The sequence below is a fragment of the Camellia sinensis genome, chromosome 1 (assembly GCF_055761805.1).
Source record: "Camellia sinensis isolate YWXY chromosome 1, ASM5576180v1, whole genome shotgun sequence".
Classification (NCBI taxonomy): Eukaryota; Viridiplantae; Streptophyta; class Magnoliopsida; order Ericales; family Theaceae; genus Camellia; species Camellia sinensis.
In genome coordinates this window covers 2867013-2879569 of record NC_138961.1, presented here as the reverse complement: position 1 = coordinate 2879569, position 12557 = coordinate 2867013, and the positions used below count along the sequence as shown (strand labels likewise).

General features: G+C 36.8%; 1 long non-coding RNA gene across 1 annotated transcript; it reads left to right on the top strand.

Moving 5' to 3' along the window:
• The first annotated feature begins 9187 nt into the window (after positions 1-9187).
• Positions 9188-12257, top strand: LOC114301677 (uncharacterized). Its single transcript, XR_014330512.1, has 4 exons — positions 9188-9304; positions 10139-10198; positions 11030-11280; positions 11777-12257. It is a non-coding gene; the product is annotated as an uncharacterized LOC114301677 (long non-coding RNA).
• Positions 12258-12557: the final 300 nt, after the last annotated feature.

The following is a 12557-nucleotide window of genomic DNA, read 5'->3' as shown; positions in this document are numbered from 1 at the left end:
ATAAGGGAATAATTTCAATGACACTATTACCCTCAAGTACATAACTTAACAGTTTCCTTGATAGCTTTGCATAAGTTCATCCAAGTGGCTTATAATTTATTTTTTATTTTTTTATAATTATCTTTAGGGGACTGGTTATCCTTCCTTATGGCCGTCAAAGGATTGTCAGTAGCCACTTGATATCAGCAATGAATTTACCTTCAAAGTAATAGATGGGATTCTCTCAGGTAAAATTGCATGTTTACTTATGGAAACTTATTACATTTTTTTTAATGACAACATAAGAAAATAATTAACATTCTTGAAAGTTCTCGTTGCAGATTTCAATAAGATCTTTAAATTTAAATTTGTTCACTTGGGAGGCGATGAAGTTAACACCAGTGAGTTCAATATTTTTTATATGATTTACGGTTCGTCATACTATGCAATCTATTGTTAATTTCAAAAAGAATTCATGAAATAGAAAAGGCCATAATAGCCCAAAACAGCCCCCCCTCCAAATCTCATTTTCCCTGTAAGGACCCTACCTTTATATTATCTGACATGAACCCCAAGGGACCCAATATTTTACCAACCTCCTAATCACCAAAAAACAAAAAAAAACTGTAATCAACACTAAATAAAGCCCTATGCTACCAAGTTGTATTCATTTTGGGTTTACTACTTGTAGGAGAGTGTTCCTCACAATCTTCGTACATGAAAGTGCAAAGTTCAGTCATTTACGTGGACAAGTTTAACATCAGAGAGAGAAATCTTACTGGTCAATATGATTGCATGAACCATTATGAGTGAATATAAAAGATGCATACTGTGCATCAGCTCGAATCTCCATAAGATCAATGTTCACTTGATACAGATAATCAATGTGTCATATCAATGATTGTGTTTGTGTCCTCTTTTTCACATGCGCACTTTTTTCTATGAGTTGTTTGTCAATACCTGAGTACATTGGTAGAATACATTTAACTTAACATCGATGTTTCTCTTCAGCATTTTCAAATGGCACTTGATAATTTAATGATGATTACTCAGACACTCAATTGAACTATTAATTTTAGGTTGCTGGGTTATAACTCCTCATGTAAAAAAATGGTAACAATCCTAAAATCTTACTTATTTCTTTTTTTTATAACCAAAATTTTATGTTTACGTTATTACATACCTATTGTTTGTTAGGGAAAATATGCGATTCCCCACAAGTAAATCAATCAATGAGAATAAAAACTAATGCGGAAAAATTAAAACAAAGGCAACACAAGAATTTTTACGTGGTTCCCTCAATGTGAGGTACGTCCACGGGATCGAAATCCGATTCCACTATCAACCAAATAAATTCCAAACGAGTACAAACGAGACACCAATGGTCTCACAAAATCACCCTTAGGTGAATTCCAAATAATCACAAATAAACAAGAGGAAAGACGTCACCAAATAGATGAACCAAAGTCTTCAGAATCAGAATTGAAGAAGACCCAAAATCATTAACCCAAACAGCCGAATCCAAAACAGCCCACCGAACCAACACAGCAACAAGGCATTGAATTTGACCAAGTCAACTTACACAATCAACACCAATTGACAAACCCACCAAATTTGTTTTCAATGTTGTTCTGTATCAACGGCACAGCACACTAAAACAATATATATATTGTTAATCTAGGGTTTTGTAATCAAGCCCTAATTGTATCCAAATTGGATTGGGTCTCCTCAAATATAATATATAAAAATATATTATACCTAAACCAAGTCAAATTAAAATTCTTTAACAAACCAATTGGGTCCCACACTCCAATAAAGAGGTATACCCAACAATTCTCCCCCTACCGACTTAGGTGGAGATATCAACCATACCCACCAAAGTTCGACACTTCAAATGTTTATCCCTCGACAAAGTCTTTGTCAACATATCTGAAATATTATCATCTGTGTGAACCTTTTCGAGTTGTAATAACTTCGAATCTAACACATCACAAATCCAATGGTATCTCACATCAATGTGTTTCGATCTCGAATGAAAAGTAGAATTTTTATTCAAGTGAATAGCACTTTAACTATCACAATAAAGCACATACTTTTCTTGCTTCAAACCTAACTCTTACAAAAATTTATTCAACCATAACTCTTCTTTGCAAGCTTCTGTAATAGCAATAAATTCAGCTTCGGTAGTTGAGAGAGCAACACATTTTTTGTAATTTAGATTGCCATGCCACAGCTCCCCCTGCAAAAGTCATCAAATACCCCGAAGTAGATTTCCTAGAATCAACATCACCAGCCATGTCAGAATATGTGAACCCATCAAGCATCGGTTTACCATCCCCAAAACACAAACACACCTTCGAAGTCCCTCGAAGATACCTTAGAATCCACTTTACCGCTGCCCAATGTTCTTTACCCGAATTAGAGAGAAAACGACTCACCACACCAACGGCGTGAGCAATATCCGGCCTTGTACAAACCATGGCATACATCAAAGAACCAACTGCTGAAGCATAAGGAACTTTCAACATCTCTTCTTTGTCTTTCTCACTTGTAGGACATTGATTCAAACTAAGCTTGAAGTGACCCGCAAGTGGACAACCAACCGGCTTCACTTTATCCATATTGAACCTCTCAAGAACTTTCTCAATGTAGCTTTCTTGAGACAACCAAATCAACCCCTCTTTGCGATCACGAACAATTTTTATACCAAGTATTTGCTTTGCCGGTCCCAAATCTTTCATAGCAAAAGACTTGCTCAACTCCAATTTCAACCTGTTTATCATGGTAGAATCTTGACCCACAATTAACATGTCATCAACACAAAGCAAAAGAATAATAAATTTACCATCTGGAAAATTTTTCACAAACACACAATAGTCCGAAGTGGTTTTAGAAAAACCATTATTCATCATGAAAGAGTCAAATTTTTTGTACCATTGCCGCGGGACTTGCTTGAGACCATACAAACTTTTCTTCAATTTGTAAACAAATTTCTCTTTCCCTTTCTCTACAAAACCTTCCAGTTGCTCCATGTAAATTTCTTTGTCAAGATCACCATGAAGAAATGCGGTCTTCACATCAAGTTGCTCAACTTCAAGGTTCATACTTGTAGCCATGCCAAGTACAACCTGAATAGAAGACATCTTTACAACCGGTGAGAAAATCTCATCAAAGTCAATTCCTTTCTTTTGCCCAAAGCCTTTCACTACAAGACGTGCCTTGTACCTCAGATTCTTGCTATCATTCTTCAATTTGAAAACCCACTTATTTTTCAAAATCTTCCTCCCTTTAGGCAACTTCACTAAATCATAAGTGTGATTTTTAAGTAAGGAATTCATCTCATCTTCCATGGCCTTTTTCCAATCATCTTTCTTTGCATGCTCAATTGCTTCTTGGTAGCTCTCAAGCTCCCCTTGATCGGAAATCAACACAAATTCATTGGGAGGATACTTTCTTGAAGGTTGTCGGTCCCTTGTAAATTTCCTAAACTCAAGTTGTGGTGACGGTACTTGAGTTGGATGCTCTTCCTCAATTTCTGGCTCAACTTCTTTAGGATTAGCATCACCCTCCACATCTTCAATAGGTGGCTGCACATCTCCCCCATTTTCATCATCAACTGAAGATGAAGGAGATGGATCCATGTCAATGAGATCACTAGTTTTTGGCTCCGATTGATCACCTTTGCCAAAGTCTTTAATTGTTTGGTCTTCAAGAAACACAACATCACGGCTTCGAATAACTTTCTTGTCGACCGGATCCCACAATCTATACCCAAATTCATCATGTCCATAGCCAAGAAAAATGCATTGTCTTGACTTACTATCAAGCTTGGACCTCTCATCTTTTGGAATATGAACAAAGGCTCGGCAACCAAACACTCTCAAGTGCTCATAAGACACATCTTTGCCGGTCCAAACTCTTTCTGGAACATCACCATTCAAAGGATAGGAATGAGACAAATTGATCACGTCAACCGTTGTCTTCAATGCCTCACCCCAAAAGGATCTTGGCAATTTAGCTTGTGAAAGCAAACACCTTGTTCTTTCCACAATGGTGCGGTTCATCCTCTCGACAACTCCATTTTGTTGAGGAGTCTTCTTAACTGTCTTTTGATGCCGAATACCTTGGCTGCGACAATACTCATCAAATGGCCCAATGTATTCACCACCATTGTCTGATCGGATGCACTTCAATTTCTGCCCTGTTTCTCTTTCAGCCATGGCCTGAAAATGCTTAAATACTTCTAGAACTTGATCTTTAGTTTTTAGTAGAAAAGCCCAAACTTTTCTTGAATAATTATCAATGAAAGTGACAAAATAAAGTGCACCACCATGTGTTCTAACTTTTAAAGGACCACAAACATCCGAGTGAATCAACTCCAAAATATTTTCTTTTCTAGAAGCAACATTTTTATGAAAAGAAACTCTATGTTGTTTACCCGCCAAACAATGAACACAAGTTTTAAGATGTGTACCTTTCAAACCGGGTAGAAGCTCTTTCTTGAACAAAACTTGCAGCCCCTTTTCACTCATGTGGCCAAGCCGCTTGTGCCACAATTCGGTAGAAGTATCATCTTGAAGTGTATTGACAACACCTTTAAAAAATTTTCCTTGCATCGAATAAAGTGTATGAGTCTTCTTACACTTAGCCACCACCAAATAACCCTTTGTGAGCTTCCATATTCCATCACCAAATTTGTTGTTGAATCCTTCATCATCTAGCTTTCCAGTAGAGATCAAATTGAGGCGAATGTCGGGAACATGCCTCACATCTTTAAGCAACAACTTGCAGCCCAAATTTGTTTCCAAGCAAACATCACCCATGCCGATAATTTTGGACAAACCTTCATTACCCATTCGAACAGAACCATAATCTCCTTTGATGTAGGTAATGAAGAAATCAACTCGAGAAGTCACATGAAAAGAAGCATCGGAATCAATCACCCAATTGCTCTCTTGGCCCACAAAATTGATACAATCATCTTCACAAACGACCATGAGATCACCATTGGTAGTAACTGCCGTTGTGTCTTCTTGCTTCTTGTCCACACTTATGTCACGCCTTTTCTCCTTATTCTTGAGCTTTCAGCATTCTCGCTTCATGTGCCCTTTCTCATGGCAATAATAGCACTCAATGTCTTTCTTTGAAAAAGAACCATCTTTTGATTTATCACGGCTTTGATCACGACCATGAGGAGTTTTACTCTTCCCTCTTGTTTTGCTTCGGCCTCTCACAACGAATGCTTCCGAATGAGAGGAACCTGCTGATTTTCTTCTAGTTTCTTCATTCAACAGGCTACTAGTGACTTGGCCCATTGTGACAACTCCATCGGGCGCTGAATTACTAGGTCCCTCATTTTAGTTTTCCAAGTTACCCAATTGCTTCCATTGAAGCTAGACATACGACCCACATTCCCCTCCATTGATTTACACAAATAAATAAACTCAAATAGACCGTAAGCTTTGATACCAGTTGTTAGGGAAAATATGTGATTCCCCACAAGTAAATCAATCAATGAGAATAAAAACTAATGCGAAAAAATTAAAACAAAGGCAACACAAGAATTTTTACGTGGTTCCCTCAATGTAAGGTACATCCACGGGATCGAAATCCGATTCCACTATCAACCAAATAAGTTCCAAACGAGTACAAACGAGACACCAATGGTCTCACAAAATCACCCTTAGGTGAATTCCAAATAATCACAAATAAACAAGAGGAAAGATGTCACCAAATAGATGAACCAAAGTCTTCAAAATCAGAGTTGAAGAAGACCCAAAATCATTAACCCAAACAGCCGAATCCAAAACAGCCCACCGAACCAACACAGCAACAAGGCATTGAATTTGACCAAGTCAACTTACACAATCAACACCAATTGACAAACCCACCAAATTTGTTTTCAATGTTGTTCTGTATCAACGGCACAGCACACTAAAACAATATATATATATTGTTAATCTAGGGTTTTGTAATCAAGCCCTAATTGTATCCAAATTGGATTGGGTCTCCTCAAATATAATATATAAAAATATATTACACCTAAACCAAGTCAAATTAAAATTCTTTAACAAACCAATTAGGTCCCACACTCCAATAAGGAGGTATACCCAACATTGTTCACTAAGTTTCTTGTTTCTACCCCTAAAGATGTTTTTAGCATAAGTAGAATTCTCGTGGAAGTCAAAAAAGTTGCATCATGTTTATATGTACAAGAGCTATTCAATTAATATCTTTCTTCTTTTTCATTTATTATTTTATTGGCGTGGAAGGGCGGGTGGATTGCATTTGGAGGTGGTGTGTGGAGTATTAGCTATTGACATTAATGTAGTTCTTGATTTCCTTGCATTGTTTTGGCGATGTTCTGGCACAATTTGTTTGTTTGTTTGTTTGTTTGTTTTTATTACAAGTAAAATTTTATTGAAAAAAGCATCAAGAGATGCAGCCTGCATACAAATGCAAAAGCAAATTAAAGAACCAAATCTTTCTTAAATGCATACCAATTGTTCCAGTTCTAAGCTAACCGAAAACATTTACAAAAAATGAATGGTGCTCTGCGCATTGATCCGTTTGTGATCTTTACTGCCTTAGATAGGTATTTGACCTTGTAGGTGAAAAATGAGTGTCAAATTTGAGCAAGTAGGAGAAATTCAAAGCAAGCCCTTCCATTTCGTTGGATTTTCTTTTGTTTCTTCCTTGAACTGTATTTACAAATCAGGTAAATTACAATTAGCTCTTGTAAGGTTTTTGAAAAATACATTTGACAGCTTGAGATTCTAGAAATTACCTCCTACCCTAGGGAAATTCTATGTTCACACCCTTCCATCCCTGTGCACATCATATCTCAGTTCACACACTTATGAATTTGGTTATATGTTATTATTCTCATTCCACACACCACATGTTCCAATTATACCCCTAACTTACATCTTGTACACACACCACCTAAATAGGTTTTCCACACACCTTCCAACCCTTCAGAGGCCCACACATTACTTTTCCACCCACCCACCCACCCACGGTGACTGTTCCAGCAAAACACAACTCCATTGAAGACCCCTCTTCTAGCAAAACACAACTCCATTGAAGACCTATAGTGAACTCCATTGCATTGTTGTAGGTAATTAATGTGTATCTCCCTCCCATTTCGTAGTTATTAGAACAAATTTGGTTTTTCCCAGTTCATATCTTCCTTCCATTTCGTAAGCAATGTGTATCTATCTCTCATTTTCGATAATCGGTTGATTTTTTCCAAATAAAATTGGTTTTGCTCCTTCGATATTGGTTTTCCGAATAAAATAGGCTTATTCAGTTGTTTACTTTCGATTTTTTTTTGAACATTTCAATTCTATACTTCCAAATTGGTTATAGGTTTTCGGTTTTGTACCTTCGAATTGTTTATAGGTTTTCGGTACTTAATTTCTAAATTTTTTACATTTATTCGGTTTTGTACTTTTGAATTTTTTATATTTTGCAAATCTTCCATCAATAAAATCAAGAATGATAGTGGATTCTAATGGGAAAAACGGTATAAACAACGGAGAACGAACCTAGAGAGCAATTCAAAGTATTTTATGCAAGCAATGGAGGACAATAGAGCGTAACAATGGAGTGTAGCAAGCAATGGAGGACAATAGAGTAAGTGAGAAACAATGGAGGAACTAGGTTGTAGTTTTTTGTTTTTCCAAAAAATGTGCACTGAGAATTGTTGTTTTAAAAGATGTGTACAGAGAAAACTTGGATTTTATATTTAGTGTGTGTATTGATGTCCATTATGGTCATTTTACTTCATGGTAAAATTGTCGTTAAAAGTGTCTTTCATTAAATGTGTACACAAAGACAAAAGGATGTGTAGAAATAGAATTTCCCCCTACCCCATGAAGTTTCCAATTGCATTACAAATGCCCCCTTCTGTTAGTCAACTGTTAAGCTAAATGAATGGATTGTGTGATGTCAGCAATTTTTATTTTTTGAAATATCAATTTTAACCTTGTAACTGGAAAACTAGTGTTTCTTTTTCATTTTTTCACTTCTTTTTCATTTCCCAATCTCTTTCAGCTCCTTCCGTCATCATCCTCTGTTTCTCGCACCAACACATGCACACACATAAATATCAAACTACCATCATTAGAAAGAAATTCAGAATTCTATGTTTCTAGCTTCCTTTATCAAATTATTTGTTTACTTAATTAGCACAAGAATTTTTTTTTATAAAAAAAACCTCTTACAAATATTTAATTTCAATTATTTTGTTACTTCTATTAACCAACAAAAACTAACTGAGGGGGAATCTATAGTTTTAGAACCTAATGGGGAACCCCTTAAGAACACAATCCTACTAGGGCTTGTGACAATCAGAAGTGTCAGGGGCATGTCAAAATCATGGCTTGCTCGAAGATTGCGAGAGTGAGATCTGAAAGCAAAAAATACCTCCTCATAGATGAAATCACTCCGACAAAGTGAGTCTGCCTCGGTTGAGACGGTGGGACTCAGGAAGCCCCTCAAGTTTGTTGTGCGGCTACAGTGTGGTTGGTACAAGACTATACTATGACACACACGGGGACATTGAGGATCATGTGGCTTGGTGGCTAAGAGTAGGGATTGCCCAAGTAGTCTTCCTGAGAAGGCCGATCCGAGGGACCTATGAAGTACCTACTCACCACGACTTAGCAGTTAGGGGAAGGAATATTCCCATGTGATCCTTGTGACACATGGCATCACCCTATTGACTATTTGACCTCCTTGTGAACCAAGAATGCCTATAACTATGATACAATTCCCACAACTCGAAAGAGAGCATTTGGGAAAGGAGTCGTCCTTGCCACTTTGAATACCGCCATATCCTTTTGTGATTTGCTAGCCCTGCTCTCACCCAGACAGCTAATCCCCTTCCCTCCAGCTTACTATCTACATCTTCTCGCCTCTTCAGTGATACAAATTCTCGCACTCTGTTTTCAGACCTCTTACACTTGATTTACAGTACTATGCTAGTCATTCTTAGCTCTGTAAATCCATTTGGACCTGTCCTTGTGTCCAAAAGCTAAATAGCATTACTCTACTCATTGGGTTACTCAAACATACAATTTGTGAATGATTGTCTGCACCCACCATTGGTGGTCAAGTTATATGGCTGGTGTTAAAGGTTTACATGAGAAAAATGTTTCCACGAGGATCACTTGGGAAAACCATTCTCACACGTCTACAAAACCAACTCTCTGATTTTCAGGTTACAGAAACATGCTCTGAATGAATCCGAAGCTTATCAGTACTTTGTCCTGCGGGCTCCGAAAATAGCATTGTCCCATGGATATGAAATTATCAACTGGTAAAAATCTTAGGTAGTGTTTGGTTTAGTTTTTAAATTAACATTTGAATCAAAAAATCAAAAAACATGTTTGGTTAATAAATTTTCAAAACTCTTTTCAAAATTATTTTTTCTCTCTCCTCTCTTGTTCTCTTTTTATTTTTTATTTTTATTATTAATAAATAAATCAATCTTTTTTTTTTCTCTCATCTCTCTTCTTTCATTCTCTCACATTTTACACATCAATCAATCAAATTTTCTTTCATACACATTTATTCAACTACAAAAAATAAAAATAAAAAAAAGCACCGCTACATGCACTAAGGCCTCGTTTGGCAAGAGGTTATTTTAGCCAAGTAGCCAAAAAGTTACTAAATTAGCTAAAAAGCCAACAACTCATACTAAAAAGTCAAAGATTCTCTTTTCTCTCTACTTTTTGCACATCTTTTCGTAATTAGCCAAAAAGTCATCCCAAACATACAAGTTTTTTTTACCTACCTTTTTAGCCAAATAGCCAAAAAGTTACTAAATTAGCCTGTTCCCAAATGAGGCCTAAATTTATTTAGCCCAATTCGCCTGAATGAGTCATTCGGGCAAATTTGGGCTAAATAAATTTGGTGAACGAATTATTAATCAAAATAAAACTAGAAATCATCCTAAAATTATTTTCAATACTCATAATCAAACAAATTTTCAAATTTCAAAACTCTTTCAACAACTTGTCTTTCAAAATACAACTCAAAACTCAAAACTCAAAACACTTTTCAAAATTTAAACCAAACGGAGCCTTAAGTTTGAGATTTTGTGTTCTATTTTGTGTTTTGTGTGTAAATTATGCTCACAAAAGAATTGCAGGGAAGAGACCTTCAACAACTTTGGAGATAAATTGAGCCGGAAAACTGTGGTGCACAACTGGTATGCCCTAAAGACGTTCATGCCATCTAACTATTGTTGTTAAAATAGTTTCATTGTGCATCCTATTCTAGCTATTGTTGTTAAAGTAGTGGGACAATTAGGTATATCTTAGGGTTGTAGGTGGGCTCTGAGAGTTGGAAGTTATATTAGCACTAAAGGCAAAGCAGCACCTGTATATCTTTCCCTGTGGAGAGGGTTTTACTGGATGTGAACTCAATTGGATTAGATCCATGTTCTTCAGTTGCTTTTTAGTTTTCAGGCATTAGCCTCAGTGAGTTCATTTTCTCAAATGTAGAGAGGTGGCTTTACAAAAAATGGTATCTTATTTTTCTCATTTGAGAATCTGTTAATATCACCTACGTCCCTGATGTTTGGGGAAATGGCACCTGATCTGAAACCTTTTGAAAATAAGCAGAGGCATCCCCTTGGGGGCTTGGAGTGTTCACAACTAAATACCTTCTGCAATGATATATAGAAAAGGTGAACGAGGAAAACCTTGTCCAATGCTATGAGAGGGGGAGAAATCAACTAACTCTTTGATAGTAGAAGAAGAACCATCAATGAACATGATTGTTGAGTTCAAATGAAAACTATCTACAATAATCAAATCGTGTCTCCTGTGTATGATTATTGTCAGAGCTATTGAAATTTGGGTAGAATCTGTTGTGCTTTCTTATAGAACTATTTAAAGGAAATATGATATTGCATTAATGATGGGGTAATATTAATTGCTTTACTACATTATTTCTTCTACCCTGAGATGTCAGGTAGAAGCACACTGAGGCTGGTGTTGCCATATTGTTCACAATTTGCTTACTGTGTGTGTGGCAGGCTTGGGGGTGGTGTTGCAGAGCGAGTGGTTGCAGCTGGATTGAGGTGCATTGTAAGCAACCAAGATAAGTGGTATTTGGATCACTTGGATACCACATGGCCAGAATCCTATATGAATGAACCGCTCACAAATATCACAAACCCCAAACAACAAGAATTGGTTATTGGAGGTGAGGTATGCATGTGGGGTGAATATATTGACGGATCTGATATTGAACAAACAAGATGGCCACGTGCTGCAGCAGCTGCTGGTAATCTTTTGATTAAAGTGAAAGTTAAATTCTGTTCTGCAGTGATACACATGCGATGAATATAGAAACTTAGGTTATACATGTGATGGGGGAATTCAGTGACACCTTAGAGCTTCATAAGTAATGACCAAATTGGACCATTGATCTCTCTATCAAAGTTCAGAATGATAGGAGGAAATAATCCCCATAATCTTTTAATATATTTCCATCATTCACTGAAAAATATGGGGTGTTAATTATACAATTTTCTATTCCTATGAAGTTTTTAGGTTTAGGATAGAAAAAATTGAAGGAGAAAGGAGGATATTAAAGGGGAAGTAGAAAATGGATAAATTTGACAAAAATAATATATTTTACCAGGATTTGATGTTTCCGGTAGTGAATTTCAATTGTCAAAAGACATTTTTTTTTACAAGTTATTTTTGTGGATGTCTTGTGAAAGTTTTATTTATTTTTTGGTTATTGTTTTGCATATAACCTCTTATTTTTTCCCTAGATGAAGAGAGGCTCTGGTCACCTTATGGCAACCTTGCAAAGGATCCTCGGCAAATCACTGGAACACTTTAGGTGTTTGCTGAATCAGAGAGGAGTTGTTGCTGCTCCATTGGCTGGACCTAGTCGAGTTGCCTCACAAGACCCAGGTTCCTGTTATATGCAATAAAGCTGAAGATTATCTCAACTGCATCAGATTATGCTGTTGTATTCAACCATGTCCAATCTGCACCAAATAATATCCACAAAAATAACGAGTCTCCTGATAAAGTCAGGCAGCTCTCTATCTCTGGTGTTCTAGGCTTTTTGAGCCATGTAATCTTTCTTTGTTTTTCCTTTTTGAGTGATGTCTGTTTGCAATGCATTTGTTCTATTTTGCACTAAAGATGAGGAAAGGCTGATTAATTTATACGCCCTCAATTTATCATGCAGTACTCAAAGATCATTGTATCTGTGAAATGCCTACATAATTCTTCTCTCTCTTATGGGAAAAGTGAGAAAATGCCGCAAGCAATAGCTGAGCTTTATATCGCTCAAACATAATGGGGAAAGTTGGAGGTTGATAGGAAGGAAGAAACTAATTCTCAAAGAGAGTAAGTCTCAGTTCTTTCACCCAATGAGGGTTTCGCGGAAGAGGAGGCGCAAGAAGATCCATCTCAAAAGAAGGAGGGAATTGGGGGTTGTTTACGCAGTCAAGCCAGTCAAAAGAGCAAAATTTTGCCCTCTGGGCTAAGAATGATGGGTTGTACCCTTGTGCTTCCTCTAGGCGACGAGTAGCTTGCACA